Here is a 16,773-nt window from a genome sequence, read left to right on the forward strand (position 1 = left end):
ATTTAATAATTAAACGCAAATTGTCTTCCTGTTTCCCATCGTATTAGGTAACTTGGCGTGTTTCTATCTAATCCTAATACCCACTTTATGTATTTTAGTTGTAGTCTCTCTATTTCTTCATTTCTTCTCCATACATAATCACGCTTTTCGCCAGTGCGTCGAACGGGTTCATCCTTAGCTCCCAATTTTCTCAAAATAGCTTTTCTCTTAGTCCCTATAGTCTTCCGATTCCCATATTTATGTTTCTTTCCACCTTCTTTATCTGCTTTTTATTTTCGTTATTTCTGCTTATCACATATCCCAAGTAGTTGTACTCTTTGACCATCTCTATCTTCTCACCTTCCCATTCGAATTCTTCTTCCTTCCCCCTTTCTCCTCCTCTCCTGCATTTCATCATCTTTGATTTTCCTACATTTAGATCTAATACCCTTTCTTCCAGGTATCTTTTAAATTTTGTCAGCATCGCTTTCATTCCACTTTCTCTCTTTGACATTATCACTATATCATCTGTATATCCTAATGTCCATATTTTCTTCCTTCCTATCACTACCCGTCCTTCTTGTACCTGTTTGATCTTGACTTTCAGGTCGGCGAAGGCAAGATTAAATAGCGTGGTGCTCAAAGGGCACCCTTGCCTTACGCCTTTGTAAGTCTCAACCTCTCCAATTATTTCTCCTCTAACTTTTACCTTACTCCTTGTTTTCTTATATATTTCTTCTATTCTTTTCCTAATTTTCCCATTTATCCCTTTCTCTTTCATGATTTCCCATATTTCCTTCCTCTTTATCTTGTCAAAAGCGGCCTTCATTTCGACAAAGAATACATATAGTTTTCCTCCTTTTTCCCTTATTTCCTTCCCTATTATTGTTTTTAATATATATATTGCGTCCATTGTTCTGCGTATCGCTTAGCGTTTCTTTTGATCTAGTTCTCTTTACAGGTTTTTCCTCAGTATTTCCGCATATATTTTATATCCCGTGCCCATCAGCGTTATTCCTCTATAGTTTTCTACTTCTTCTTTTCTTCCTTTCTTATATATTGGTACTATTATTCCCTTCCTCCTTTCTTCCGGGTATCCTTCTCCGTTCCATATTCCGTTGAAGCATTTTGTCATATCTTTTAACAAGCCTTCCGTGCCTCCCATCCACGCTTCATTTGCTATACCATCTTCTCCTGTCGCCTTTTTCTTTTTCATTTTTCTTATTACCTCTTTTACTTCTCTTACTTTGATTTCTTCATCTTCCTCTCCTTCGCTGTCTTCGGTTTCTTCACCTTTGCTTTCTTCCTTTTCTTTCTCTCCCAGTTGTCCCTTGAAGTACTTTAACCATTCTCCTTCTCCTATATTTTCATCTAATCCAATTCTGTTCTTCCTATTGCAATTCACTTTATCCCAGAATATTCTTATCGTCTTATCTTTTCTTATTTCTTCTGACGCTCTTTTCCCCTCAGCTTCTTTCGCTTTTCTTATTTCCTCTCTGTATTCTTTCTTTGCTTCTAGGTATTTGTCTCTGTCTCCTTCCCCTTTTCTTATCTTAATTAACTCAGCCGTCACCCTAGCCCTTTTTATTTTACATTCTTTTCTCCATCAACTTTTTTCCATCCTTTTTTTTTTCTTATCTTCATTTTTAAAACTGTGTTCTTCACTCTATTTTTCATCTCTTTCCATTTTTCTGTTCCCTCTATTGCGTCTCTCCATCTTTGATACTCCCTTATACCTTCTTCGCTCCAGTCGTCTATCATTCTTTCTTCCTCTTCTTTTCTTTCTTCCGCTATTTTGTCTCTCAATTCTTTTTCTACTGGTAAGTGGTCTGACTTTACGCTCTCTTTTATTTGAACCCATTTTTTTGCCTCATCACCTTCCTCGTTACCTACTACATAATCTATCGTTGACATTCCTCTCGCTCCTATATATGTTATTTCTCCTTCTTCATCTTCTTTTCTCCCATTCGTTATCACTAAACCCATTTCTCTTTGCCATTTTATCATTTCTTCTCCCTCTGCTTTTAACACTTTATCCTTGGCCTTTATTTCTTCTAGGTTTACTTCTGTTTCCCACTTTCTCTCTTTATTTCCTGTTCTTGTGTTGACGTATCCTCCTATAATTATTGTTTTTCCTTTGTTCTCCTCTATCTCTTCGCTTTGGTAGTCATAGTTTTCCTTTTTCTCCCGTTGCATATTCCCAGTCGTCTTCCTCCATCCCCGCCAGGTTCCAGAATAATATCTTTACTGCTTTTATTCCCTCCCACCCCCTCTCTTTTTTCCCTATTGTTTTTGAAACCCTTTTGCTCTTTTTCCTACCATTTTTACCCTCTTTCTTACTCCACCACCATTCTTCTTCCTCTGACTTTACCCCGTTATGCCACATCTTTACCTCTTTACCTTTACATTTTATTGCTCTAACTTTTCTTCTTATTTCCTCTCTTATCTTACTCTATTTCCACGTCCAGTCCTGATTTATGTAGATCTTTTTCTGTCCCAGCTTCTTTTTCTTCTTCATAATTCCTCCTTTTTGTTCCCATGAAACTCATCTAATTTGTCACATCTTTTTTCCTCTTTCTCTCCGATCATCCCTCCACGCTGTCCCTCCTATTCTTCTCAGATTCACTATCTCTCCTTTCATTTCTAGTTCCTCCCTTAACCAGTCCTCTGCCTCTCTCTTCTTTTCCCATCTTAACCCACTTTCTAAGTCTATCACTATTATATTGTTTATCCTACTTTCTCTATCCATTTTTTGTCTCATATACTAAATTTATTCCTTATTCTATTTATTCCTTATTCTGTTCCTCTTTGCTTCTCGTTTTCTCCTTCTATACTTTCTTTTAGTTTCATGCACTCTTCTTCCAACTAGTTCATCCTCTCTCCCCATTTTTCCTGCAGTTTCTTTTCTCTACGTTCTACTTTTTCCCTTTCTTCTTTCGTCTCTTTTTTTCTTTCTTCTCTCTCTCTTTCTCTCTCTCACTTGTTCTCTCCTAACTTTTCCTATTTCTTTCTCCCATCTTTCTTCTCTTCTTTTCTCCTCTGCCTCCATTCTTTCCATTTTTTCTATTATTTATTTAAACATTTCTGTCCATTCTTTCCTTTCTTCCTCCCATGCCTCTCTTAAATCCCTTATATCTGCCCGCAACTCTTCCATTATATCTTCTGCACCACTACTTTTTCCTACTTCTCTTATCGTGTTGTCCAATCCCTCTTCTCTCTCCTCTTCCATCTCGCTCTCCTCATTTTCACTCTTGCATCTTTTTGCCTCTCTCATTTCTCCTCTAATATTCTCCCTCAGCCTCTCTCCGCTCTCTTTCCCCCTCACTACCTTTATTCTTTTCTTATTTTCCTCCTCTGGGCCTTTTTTATCCATCCTTTCACCTTTATCTCTTAATTCTTCTGTTATCACAAATCTTTCCATTACTATCCCGTACGCCTTAATTCGTCTCTCTAATTTTGCTCGTGATCCCACCTTTATTCCCTGTCTTACCTTTTCTGTCTCCGCCTTTACTTCTTACCGCCCCTCCTCTCTACCTGCCTTTCCTGCTTTCTGATTTTTTCTCTTAACCTCAACTTTTCTTTTTTCTTTATTCCTCTCTCACTGCTTTTTCCTGCTCTTCTCCAGACCTCTCTCTCTCTCTCTACTCCATTTCTCTTCCGCCTCCACGCTCTTTTCACCTATCTCTCTCCTCAAACACTTTTCCTCTCTAACTTTCTCACCAAAACTCGCACTCACAGCTAAAACACGTCCACTCCCTTCCACGAGTCGAAGCCCACTTTTAGTTAAAGTATGTATAAATATACGAAGATGAATAAAGTAAACCTTTTACTAAATGTTAACAAATATCGATAATATGGTAATAAACGCTTTTAAACTTTATTTTAAGCTGCAAATGACGTAAATCGTTAATTTCAAGATCTACGGAAGCGCTATATTCAAAATAATCAAACATTGCAATCTTTGATTGTCGCTGTAGGGCCAGCTAATTATATCGAAAAATATTATGTAGTTGTCAACGATCAGCTGTATGTGAATATATGTATTGTGAATACAATTTTAAATGCCATAAAATTGGCACTAGAAATATTTTTTTCTTTAAATTGTGAGCATCCTCAAAGTTCCGAAACTGTTTGGACATTTCTGCAAAAAATTTTATATAATATTGATTAACCGGGTGACTCGCTTATCATACACTGAGAAAGAAAATTCGTTGAATATATAAAAATTCAATTGATTCAGTGAAATTGTTTCATAAAATAATATCTATTAAATGCCTTAATGAAATCAATTTATTTATGTATAAGATGCGAATATCTAAGTAATTGATGCAACTAAATATTTTATTGTTTTTAATAAAAACTATTTTCGTTTTTAAGAAATATTTTATTGCGGGAATACAATATTTCATTATAACAAATGTCTCATTCATTCATCCAAGTGCGGCTTGTTATCAATTAACATAATATTTTATATACTTAGAGGTGCTCTTTATTGAAATTATGAAATGAATTTTGTGGAACAATTGCTCCAGTTTTTAATTTATGAAATATTTAATCAATTGTGTCAATTATTCAATTGATTTGAGTGCCTGGTGCATGAAAATACCAGCATATTTGCTTAAATTAAAGAATGATATGTCTCCCTTAATATACTATTTTATAGAAGGAACATAGTCGCGTATGTCGAACGATTGTTTTCTTATGAAACGGATGAAATATTCAATTGAAAATACTAATATTCACCTAAACCAATTAGCCGATTCATGAAAGTACTGATCTATTCATTTCGATTGAACTTTTGTATAGGTCCGTATTAGTTAAAATGTTGTATTGAAATTTCAATTTTTTCGAATTAATTCGATATTTTATTGAATTCAAGAATTATAATTGAATTAGGTGACTGTTTTATGAAACTACCAATATACTAATTCAAATTGAACTACATGAATAATCCACTTGATGGAAGTTTGTTAAAATCAGCTTGCTCGGCATTTCATATGTATGCGCATGCGCGCGCTTTGTGGGAGCGTGTGTGTGCTGTCTTCAAGTTAAGGCCTGCGAGCCGCCGATTCTATGTTCAGGCAAGGAGTTCATTCCTTTTGCAATCGCCTGGCAGTGCGCAGCAATAAACACCTTTTTCTATTGTAACTCGCGTCTACTTTAATATCCTCCACCTTTACTACAACAAAGTTTCATTAAATTAATAAGGTCAGGATTATTTCATTTAAATTTTTCATTTAAGTCAAAAATATATTTTATTGAATACAATTTATGATTTTCAGTTTAGACTATTTACTTCTATAGATGACGAGCGTTGTGCTGAAACTGTGGTATTCAGGGTAATGAATTTTCTGAAAGAGATAGTAATTGTTATTAACTAAAACCTTTATCAATTGCAACATTTACTTACCTTACAATACGTCTTATCTTACAATCTTCTTAAGTGTACAATTATTATACCGAAGACACACTACACGCATACTTAAGTACTAATTTACAAATATTCGCACGCTGATCGCAAACTTACTCTCTACGCTTAGGAGACTAAATAAAATTTCGGTCTTATATACGAACCGTCATCATAACCAGCCGCTTGCAAATCGAGTACGCCATCTAGTAATCATCCGTAAAGTATGAAATTGAAACAAATATTTAATTGAATCCGTTGTTCATTCAATACTCTCATAGAAACAAACGTATTTTCTTTCAATAAATAATTCAAACATTGCAACGATGAAACATTGCGTAAACATCAATAAAATATTCGATCAGTTACATGATGAATACCTCATCATTCAGTCGCGTAATGCCTACTATTTTTTTTTAAATTTAATATTTAATGTCAGCTGTGGAAAAAACTTTCATGTCGTGCAGTAAAATATTATATACACATATATAGAAATTGTTTGTAGCTACCAAATTCAATCAAATAGATTTAAATTTTTTATTTAAATTTTATTGCGCAAACTGAAAAGAAGATACAGTCACTGTACAGGAAAGTATTACACATAATAATAAATACAAATAAATACCTTATCTTATAATGTAAATTTAAAATTAAATTAGACAATGCTCAATTCCTTGTGGGGACATATCGCTTACCATCGCTCATTAAGTGATCGCATGTAGGTATGAAATCGGCAATGTTACTATGCTTAACAAATTGCCAACAATTTTGTTCAACAATTTCATAGGCATTGATGTGTGTATTATGAAAAACGTTATATAGTTTTTTACAGATAAATATTACCTCGTTTTTCGAAGTTATAATTATATAATAAATTTTACCTAATTTAATAATGACGTTGTCACTATTAATATAAATTACGACTCCAGGTTTATATAAAGTACCATTTATGCGAACCCAATTTATAATTTTATAATTGTCACGTTGAACTATTTCCAGCAGTGTTATTGCATTTCTTAGAGTTTTTTAACATAGCGATTTCTCGATGGTCTTCAGACCCAACTTCAATACGCACTTCGAAACCTACGTTACATAATAACCTGTAAGAAAATTGCAACTGGTGCTTCAATGCAAGACTATCCTCGGGGTTAACTCGCGATGTCATTGCCTTAGCAATATTTTTAAATATTTTATGTTTTCCTTCAAACCGGACTACTGTAAATTGAGTTAAAGGACCCAATACTTTCATTAAATATACGTAATGGATTATAATATGAAACTTGAATTTTAGTGACTCATTGAATAAACTCATGTATAGAGAGTGATGTTCTTCGATTACGCTTTCAAGCCGCTCGAGTATAGCATCATTAACAACTGGGGTGTTAATCAAATTACATATCTCTCTATGAAGTGAATAAAAATACCAAACTTTATCTTTTTGAGGAATCAAATCTGCTATTAAAATTCCAAAATACTCAATTATGAATATCATTTCATTTGCAGTACAGATTAATAATTTATTATGAACGCAACTCTCTGGTATTTCTGGCAGTATGTTGCGGTCCTGCAAGCAAGTTTTATTTAAACAAGATATTCTAGCATTGATTATTTCTAAAGTGAAATATTTTTTTTCTTTAACGAAATATTGCAAAATTCGGCTAATAACGTAACGACAAACACCCTCGTACACATCGTGCATAATATCGACGCACGAGTTGCATATTACATGATAATATGGTATTTTATTAAAAATACATATTTCTTGTATTCCATTAGTGCAAGATTGAGAATCTTTTGCGTAGTTTTCACAATTTCTCAAAAGCGTAGGATCTGCTTTGGTTTGTTTTTTTCTGACTGTTTTATCAGCTATACAAATTCTACAGCAGTGGTTTGTTACAAATGATTTCAAAAATCCTAAAATAGTATTTGCTCCTAAATTATCGCTAACAACTTGGAAAATTACAAATCTAATTTTCTTACTACAATTATTCAGTGATATTCCTTCTCTAACTAAACAACTCAATTCGTTAATAACATGTCGGAAAACGGGCTCATTACCCAAATCTTTATGATTCAAGTAATTATACAATTGTAATAAGAAAATATTTTCAAGTTGGCTAGAGTATTCATCAGGTGTGCCGAGAATACTATAATAAACCCCTCCTATTTTTCGCAAGACTTTACGTGAGCCTATTACACTATTAATTTCGAAATCGTCTTGATATACCATTAGGGGTATAACGCTAACGTCTAGGAATATTCTTTCTAATTTTTTATATAATCCGCCTGTAAATAATGAATCAAATGTTAGACTTTGTTTACATTTTTCTATATTTGACAATATCGAATCTAATACGCCCAGTAAATTGAAAAATTTTGTTAATACATTTTTAATGGGTAATATTTGTACGTCATCATGTGCACGGCTATGTTTATATTTCTCTTTATTGGCTCAACTCTTTAGGTATGTTGTTATAGGAATACTTTTTGGCATAACCAACGTTCCTTGATTAACAAAATGTTTTAGTATAATATGTTCACTTTTAAATTTAGTAAACGTATTTCGTATTAATGAGAGCTCTAGAGTCAGTTCTGGCATTTCCTTATATTTATTTTCTAGTTGTATTAATGGAGCTTCGTAAAATTTTGAAAAAGAGCATATCAAGTCCATATAAGCGTATAGACAGTTTGTCTATTCATTGTAGGTAGTGAAAAATATTTTGCTATTAACAAAGTCGATTGGCTCGCAATGATTTTAGAAAATTGTTCAAGATCCGGAGGTGACTCTTGTAAGCATTCATAAATCGAATTACAATATTTTTTTACATCAAATTCAAGCGCAGCAAACGTTTCTGATAAACACTCAACATTGTCTGCGAAACGCATTTTATTACTATCATTAATGTTTGCTTACAATTTTCATAAGGACACTGAACTTCGTTATACGTTTGCTGCTTGTGCTTGATATTTATGTGAGGTAGAAAGTCTGTTTCCGACTTTGATTTTTTACAGAATGAACATACAATCATTTTTGTGTATAATCTAATTTTTGTTAAGATCGTAAAATGAAAAATAGCTTTGCTTAAGAAATGTATAAAAAAACGTTAAAAACGAACATAGATCATATTCTTTTACTAATATTAAAATTTAACTAATCCAAAGCTTACACTTTTATCAATGAGCAATTATAACTTGTCGGAGTATTGTGAGTCGCTCAGATCTTCATCATTATTTTGCTGTTGAACTTCTTGAAAAGGAATACTGTTTTGCAATGTATGTATTACATGCTCGGTATGGGAGTAAACTGTATCCCATTTTGTAAAGATCCCCAAAAACTTTTGAACAATTAGATACAAATGTTCACTTTCAATTGGATACTTTAAATGAAAAACATGAAAGCTTTTGAAACAAGCAATGAACGCTTCAAAAACGGTCGGAAAGTCGTATAAGACTTTGTCGATACATAAATAGCTGTGATCTATTTGATCAATCGTTTCGCCTACAACAATGATGTACAGCTGCAAAGTTTGTTTATGGTTCACAGCAAAGTTCAATCTTTCTTTTTTTATTACAGTTATATCACCATCCGTCTACAGGAAAAACCAATTAAATAAAAATTAGTTTTCAATACATAATTGAAAACAATAAAACAATTCTATCTCTACAAGAAAGCAAAAAGCATACTATCAAAAAAAAAAAAAAAATTAATACTCACAACCGCATGCTGCATCATACTTTGTTTGCAGTCACCAATTGAAATTTTCCATGTTTTTACAGTACTCTTCTTACCATCTTTTTTACTATTATCAACTGTAACAATTTTTTTGACGGCAGTAGGTGGAATTAAATGTGATCATAATTGCAATTGGATAAAAAATTTTCCATCTAAAATGTAGTACAATATATTAATTTAGTAAATAAATATAAATAAAGTAAATAATTTAATATTATGGCTGCAAAATGTATGAGTACATTTAAAAAACTCACTGATACTCAAGTTCTCCTCCTCAAGTTTAGCCTTTAAATATTTAGCAGTTGTATCCTTCTGGTGTATAGGCTTTATTTTCAAGAGTCTGTTAAACATTCGCTGCCATTCATCTTGATTCAAAACATTTGAGGTTAATTGTAAGTGATTAAAGTCTTGTTCGATTAAACAATATGCACTGGCTTGTTGCAAGATAGGATACTTTTCGAATAAGTTGGTAACACTCTCATTTGATGACTGAGCTATTTCAAGTAAGCGATAATCAGCTGTGGTACCCCACTTCTTCAAAATTGTACCATTAATAGATGCACAATGATTATCTGCTAGCCAATTTAAACTATTCTTTACTTCATCACCTGAAAAAAGAACAGATTCACACGTGAAAAATAAATCTATATGTCGCAAAAAGTTTTCAAAATATACTTCGTACTAGGTTCAAGAAGTTTATCGTTGTCATCATGAAGTGGTTCTTCGACAACATGCTCTTCTTCAGCATCGCTTTCATCAAAAGCTAAATATTTACATGTCTGAGTATTCCTCCACTTAATTACCAACTTGACCTTTAAAGGAATAGATCTGTTTTTGCAGTTGTCCTTTTTCTTGATAGGAGGAAGGTAATACGTAGATAAAATTTCAGAAGGAAAATAAGAAATAATAAATTTCCCTATGTTCCTAAAAAATAATATTAGAATCTATATTATATATATTCATAATATTCACATAATAAGCATGGAAAATGATTTTTACCACTTTGTAAGAGTACGTAATTCTCTTATAATGATGTCAATAAGTTTGTTTCTGGCTGCAGTTGTCAGTTCTTTTTTCTTCTTGTATTGTTTTATAATGAGATCCCCTATTTCAGATTTCTTCAATATGTGTTCTACATTCTTCATTTTTTCAAGAACAACGATAGGGTCAAGGTTTTGGCAGACTTCTTCATTGGATGAGGTTTGTTCTTGCAAAGGCCGTCTTTTTGAAGTGCTGTTTTCGATACCAGTATCCTACCAGTTAAAAAAATTAATACTAATAATAAATAGCATTTATTGAATTAATATATTCCATACTTGCATTCACAAATTTAGTTTTAAAAAATTTAATTTTAATAAAAATTTTAATAAAAAAAATATTGATTTAGTCAAATTAAATTTTGTGAATTAAAATTTATATTTCCGTTTCTGCATATTTCAATCAAGTAATATTTTTCTTTAATGATATCTAAATAAATTATTAAAATTTTAATAAATTCATCCTTAATACTGATCAAATGTCCGTTATTTCGATTACACTTTATCGTGATTTAATATGAAGGAATTCATGCATTCACTATGAAACAAAAATACACTTATTTAAATCAATGAAATATTGTATTGATGAAACCTGGACTGAGCATCAATAAAATATTTATTTCAATCAATAAATGCATATTAAATTACATTCTCTAAGATGTTACAATATAAGAAATAATTATATTACATCAATTAAGCCAACAATTGCTGCAACCTTGCTATAGCACATATTGCAAAAGCTTGTATTATACTTTTTTTATAATAACGTTATAACAATGAAATCATTCATTAACTCACATCTATACACACATGACTTTTTACCTCGGGTCGTTTCCTTTTGTTGATTTCGTCGTTTTCATCATTAAAAATGTTGGCGTTTTTTCTTAACAGCTTAGCACAATTAATTTTGAATTTTAGCTGGTCGCCTATCAGAGGTATTAAAGTTGATAGAATATTAGCATCCAATTCGGGCAGAAGGTTGATAGTTATTTTGTTCTCTGAAAAAAAATCATTGAAATATGTACATAAACTATATTATATCTTTCTAGAATATTTGTCTTTGTCACGACATTCTGAGAACCACTATGCAGCCAAATTCCAAAATATACAAATACCGAACAACGCATCTCTTTCTAGCTGTTTCAAAAAACAAAACCCAACGAAACACTCACATCTTATTTCTTAGCACATTACAATGTTGAAAGCAATAATTGATGATTAAACGAACTTGCAAAGTGAAGTTCAATCACAATTATATGATTAAGCTTGTTGGAAGATAGTACCGCAAGCGAAATATAATTATAAATATGCAATATTATCACATAAGGACGTAATCTATGAAAAAAAAGTTGACAAATTGATTACAAACTTTTTTCCATCAAGTCTTTGTCTATATATTTACCTCCTATATAACTTCTTTTACCACCGATAACAATCCGTAACGCTAGTAATAATCATACGTTACCTTCAAATGCACCAATGTAGTCCGACAAATCCCAAGACTGCAACACGCGTTTTATTTCATCGTCTGACATCTTTTTAACTGCACACGGCACTATTGACACTTTCTTGATATTTTTGGCACTATTCACGAATTGCAAAGACGAAGGAGTAACTCAAAAGTAAAGAGAACGAGTCCAGACTGGTCAAGTAAAGACTCAAGACCGCTCGGCGCTCACCGCTGAGCCGCTGCAAGTGTGTTCGTTTTTTCAAGACGGCGAGCGGAGATGCCAACTTAACCCATTAAAGCCCACGCTAAGACTGGTTGAGATAGCGACAAACAAACTGTGCTATCTTTTGCATAAGTGAAAAATAAAATATACGTATTTTTTTTTATGTTATTTTCAATTGTTTATAACAAATTATTTAAACAAATTACAAAAAAATTCATAATTATCAAAATCTAAATGCGGGAATCGATTCTGGAGGTGAAATCAAGACGAAAACCTATATAACACTTTTTTGTCAGAATTCAATTTGTTAGTGTAACGTAGGAATAAACAATTGCATGTTGGGGAGAAAAAGTGACCATGTCAAGTCCCAAGCAAAATCTATCTGGAATAGCAAAAAATAAACTGTGCTATCCTTTGCATAAGTGAAAAATAAAATATATATATTTTTTCTTATGTCATTTGCAATTGTTTATAACAAATTATTTAAACAAATTACAAAAAAATTCATAATTTTCAAAATCTGAATGCGGAAATCGATTCGGGGGATAAAATTGAGATGAAAACCTATATAACACTTTTTTGTCAGAGTTCAATTTGATATCTTTATGTAGAAATAAACTATTGACAAATAAGTGTTTTCATTCTCACACATGGTATCTGGAATCATATCAGTATTTTTTACTGATAAATTTTGAGATCTTATACTGTAATTGGATAAGTTTATTTCATTTCGTAAATCCTTCCGTGTTAGAGATCACGTTTGAGTGGCGGGCTAACGGTTGAAAACATTTATACATTGGATCTATTCTTTGAAATAATAATTTCGGAAAACTTTTAGTTTTTATTTTGTTCTAAATTGGTAACGTTACTGATAATGCCGAGACGGAGAATTAGCGATTTACCAAATTTAGTTGAAGATTCTGATAGTGATGAAGGTCAACATATTGATATAGCATTCATTCCTAATGAATATGAAAGTTCAGATGGAGATTCGGACGGTGATCCAAATGAAGATACATTATCAAATGAATTACCATCAGGTTCTTACGAACATGTTAAAAGTACATACACAAGTACTCAGAAATTGTTGGAACCGAATCATAAGTACAGTTGGAAAAATGATGCTTTGAATGATATTTCTCCGCATGTCGAGAGCAACTTCAATATTTCACCTATTTCATCATTGCAATCCAAAAATGCTTTTGAGTTGTTTGAGGTTTTCTTTTCGAAATCAATGAAAAACCATATCATTGAAGCCACTTCTGAAAATTATTTTGATTTATGTATGGATGATCTAGAAAAATTTATTACAATCATAATGATTACTATCTTCAATTCTAGAAAAAGTATTCGTGATAACTGGTCAAAAAAGCGAATACTTCAGTGTCCAGTAATTGCGGAACTTATGTCTAGAAATAATTTCGTTGCCATAAAAAAGAACATACGATTCTATAAACTTCAAGAAACTGATCAAAATGATAAAGTCTGGAAGGTTAGAACTCTGTATGATATGTTTCGTGAGAATTGTATGCAATTTGGTTTCTTTGACTATAATTTATCAATAGATGAGATAATGGTAAAATACTTTGGTAGGTTTGGTATCAAGCAATGTATAAGGAATAAACCCATTAGATTTGGAATAAAAGAATGGGCAGTCTGTTCTTCTGATGGGTATATATATGATCTTGATATTTACACTGGTAAATCAGGAATCGATGAACGAAATCCTTTAGTTGCCGTTGGTTTAGGGTCTAGAGTGGTGATAAAGTTACTTTCGAATTTATTAGAAAAAACACAGAGAGAAGAACTGAAAAAGTATCATATTTATTTTGACAACTTTTTCACAAACCCAGATCTTATGATTCATTTGAAAAAAAATGGTTTATCGGCGACAGGAACTGTTCGGCATAATCGTGTGAAAGTGAAAGTCGAAATGCCAAAAAAAGCTAAAAGAGGATACACTATTTCAATGCATGAAGTGAATTCAAAATTGAATTATATTACAGTTATGGACTCAAAGCCAGTATCGATTCTCTCTTCGAAATATGGAAATGAACCAAAAGTTGAAATGCAGAGATGGCAGGAATCATCGAAAAAATCTATTCTTTTTCCTCATTGTTTCTCTATGTATAATGAACACATGGGTGGCGTCGATCTACATGATCAACACTGTAATGCTTTGATGCCTACAATTCGAAGTAAGAAATGGACATGGTGCCTTGTATTACGGCTCATCCAAGCATCCTTAGCAAACGCTACAGTGATTTACAATAAGTTACATCCAGACGAAAGAAAAGGTTCCAAAGATATTGTTCAAGAAGTTTGTGAATATTATATTGACAAGTTATCTTCCAAACGTCCCCCCAAACGACAGAAACAGAGTGAAACTTCATCCCAAGAACACGTGATGAAACATGGGAGTCTTAGGAAATGTGGAATTTCAACATGTCGGACAAGAACGGAATGGTATTGTGAGAAATGTTCTATGCCTGTTTGCAAAAGTCATAAAGAAGGACATGGCAATGAACAATAATTCAATCCCACCGATTATATTTACAATAATTCATGCCAATATTGATGGATAAATACAATAATTAGCTTCATTTTATACGATTTTTTGAAACACTCTCAGGAGGCCGAATGTTTCTTCCTTCATTACAATAACTAATTGGCCTCTGACAGAAAAGTGTTATATAGGTTTTCGTCTAAACTTTACCCCCAGAATCGATTTCCGCATTCAGATTTTGAAAATTATAAATTTTTTTATAATTTGTTTAAATAGTTTGTTATAAACAATTGCAAATGACATAAGAAAAAATATATATATTTTATTTTTCACTTATGCAAAGGATAGCACAGTTTATTTTTTGCTATTCCAGATAGATTTTGCTTGGGACTTGACATGGTCACTTTTTCTCCCCAACATGCAATTGTTTATTCCTACGTTACACTAACAAATTGAATTCTGACAAAAAAGTGTTATATAGGTTTTCGTCTTGATTTCACCTCCAGAATCGATTCCCGCATTTAGATTTTGATAATTATGAATTTTTTTGTAATTTGTTTAAATAATTTGTTATAAACAATTGAAAATAACATAAAAAAAAATACGTATATTTTATTTTTCACTTATGCAAAAGATAGCACAGTTTGTTTGTCGCTATCTCAACCAGTCTTAGCGTGGGCTTTAATGGGTTAAGCAACTCGTAGTTGTTATGAATTTATTGAAATGATCAAAAAACATTATTGTCACGGATCAAGTTCGCGCAATTACGAGCGAGAAATTTTCAAACGCGCATGTGTCCAGCAGATGTTCGGAAAAGGTTTAGGCAGAGATCTTTGTTTCTTTTTTGTCGTCGAGCGCACACCGGTAGTCTCCATTAATTTAGCCCGCGCGGCCTTTAGAGCGAAACCCCCGTTAAATATCGACGCCTGTTTGTTTTATTGCTCTTTTAGTGTTCTTTTTTTTTTGCATTATTACCCATCGTTGCTCGTCTGGTTCATGGGCGCACGTTTAGCGCAGGGGGGTCTGTTTAACACGTTTTCTTAGACTGGTTTGAAATGTTGGAAAGTCTGCTCGTCGTGGACAATCGTTAGAATAATTGCGGCATATGCGATGAAGCTGTAGTCTTGGGTGTGTGAGTTTGAGTATAGATCAACGTTTGCAGCGCGAGATGCGAATGGCGTTTGTACCAGAGAATGAAGCCGAGAAAAAAATGACAAGCAGTTTAGGAGGAAGGCGCGTGCTCGCGTGGGGCCTGGGAAACAGAGCTGCAATTATTTATATTAGCATGCGTGAAGAATTGTTAATCTCCTCTTTGCCGTTGCTCGTCGTGACCAGCAAGGTTACTGTTTAGTTCGTAACCTAGGCGGTGAGCCCAGTGACCCAGACATCGACCTCTGAATCCAGGCAGAGGGTTGTACAGCTCAGGCCCTGCAAGCGGGCGGGTCCGAGGCTGTATTGGCAGTATACGAGCAAGGCAAGAGGAGAGAGACAGAGAGGAAGAGCGCGCCAGCGCTATTTGTTTTTTTAGGCCCTCTACGGGTCACGCCCCAGGTTGGCGACGTCACCAAAAGAGAAGGGAGGAAAATTTGCTTTCCCGAGAAAGACAAACTTTGACGGCACTCTGAGCTCAGATCTCGCACGGGCAAGTTGTCCGTATCCTTTACGTAGTTAACGTGCGTGCGATTTGCGTTTACCGTAATCACGGCCGTAAACGTATGTTTCATTGTGAATCGCTTCATTTGTATTGTATTTGTAAATCAATTTAATTTTATTTGTGTTTGTTAATAAACTTGTCAGCCTTATTTCGAATTTTAAATAAGCACATTTATTCTTGTTCACCAACCCCAACAATTATAAAGTGAATTAATTATTTCATAATTTCTATAAAGAATTTAGTTATCTAAACTTCGGCTATACAATGAAACCTATTTTATTGGTTATATACTTCCGTTTCATAGAAAAAAACAAATATTCATTAATTCAATGAAATGTGTATTTCATCTTTCATTTTATGAAATATTTACCCTTCCCAATAAAATTGTGACTGAATCAAAGAAGCTATTTTATGATTTTAACTGAGTAATGAAGGATGAAACAAGTTTTGTTGAATCAATCAAATCGTAACTGAATCAATTAATTTCCTTTCTCAGTGTAGATAGTCTGGATATTCTTGAGCACATTCGTAGACTTTAGTTTATATTTAAATAGTTTCAGTATATATGCATGTATTTATAGTCTTAGTGTATTTATTTAGTTTTTATTACATATGTGTAAATACGTATATGTTAGTTGCGTTTTAATAATATATTCAACAAGTTTATTAGAAATAAAGGTTGAGTTATACTTTATTTTAATATGGATTACGAATGTAGCCAATGTCAATCTTTATTTGACGATCTGAATTCCTTATACATACATATAAAAAAAAAAGCCATGTC

General features: G+C 32.8%; 1 protein-coding gene across 4 annotated transcripts in view; it reads right to left on the reverse strand.

Moving 5' to 3' along the window:
- LOC131673677 (somatostatin receptor type 2-like) overlaps positions 1–16,773 on the reverse strand; it is a 115,215-nt gene that overhangs the window by 2,602 nt on the left and 95,840 nt on the right. The window lies entirely within an intron of this gene.

The sequence above is a fragment of the Phymastichus coffea genome, unplaced genomic scaffold, assembly GCF_024137745.1.
Source record: "Phymastichus coffea isolate CEN01 unplaced genomic scaffold, Cenicafe_Pcof_1.1 PCOF00014, whole genome shotgun sequence".
In the NCBI taxonomy this organism is placed as follows: Eukaryota; Metazoa; Arthropoda; class Insecta; order Hymenoptera; family Eulophidae; genus Phymastichus; species Phymastichus coffea.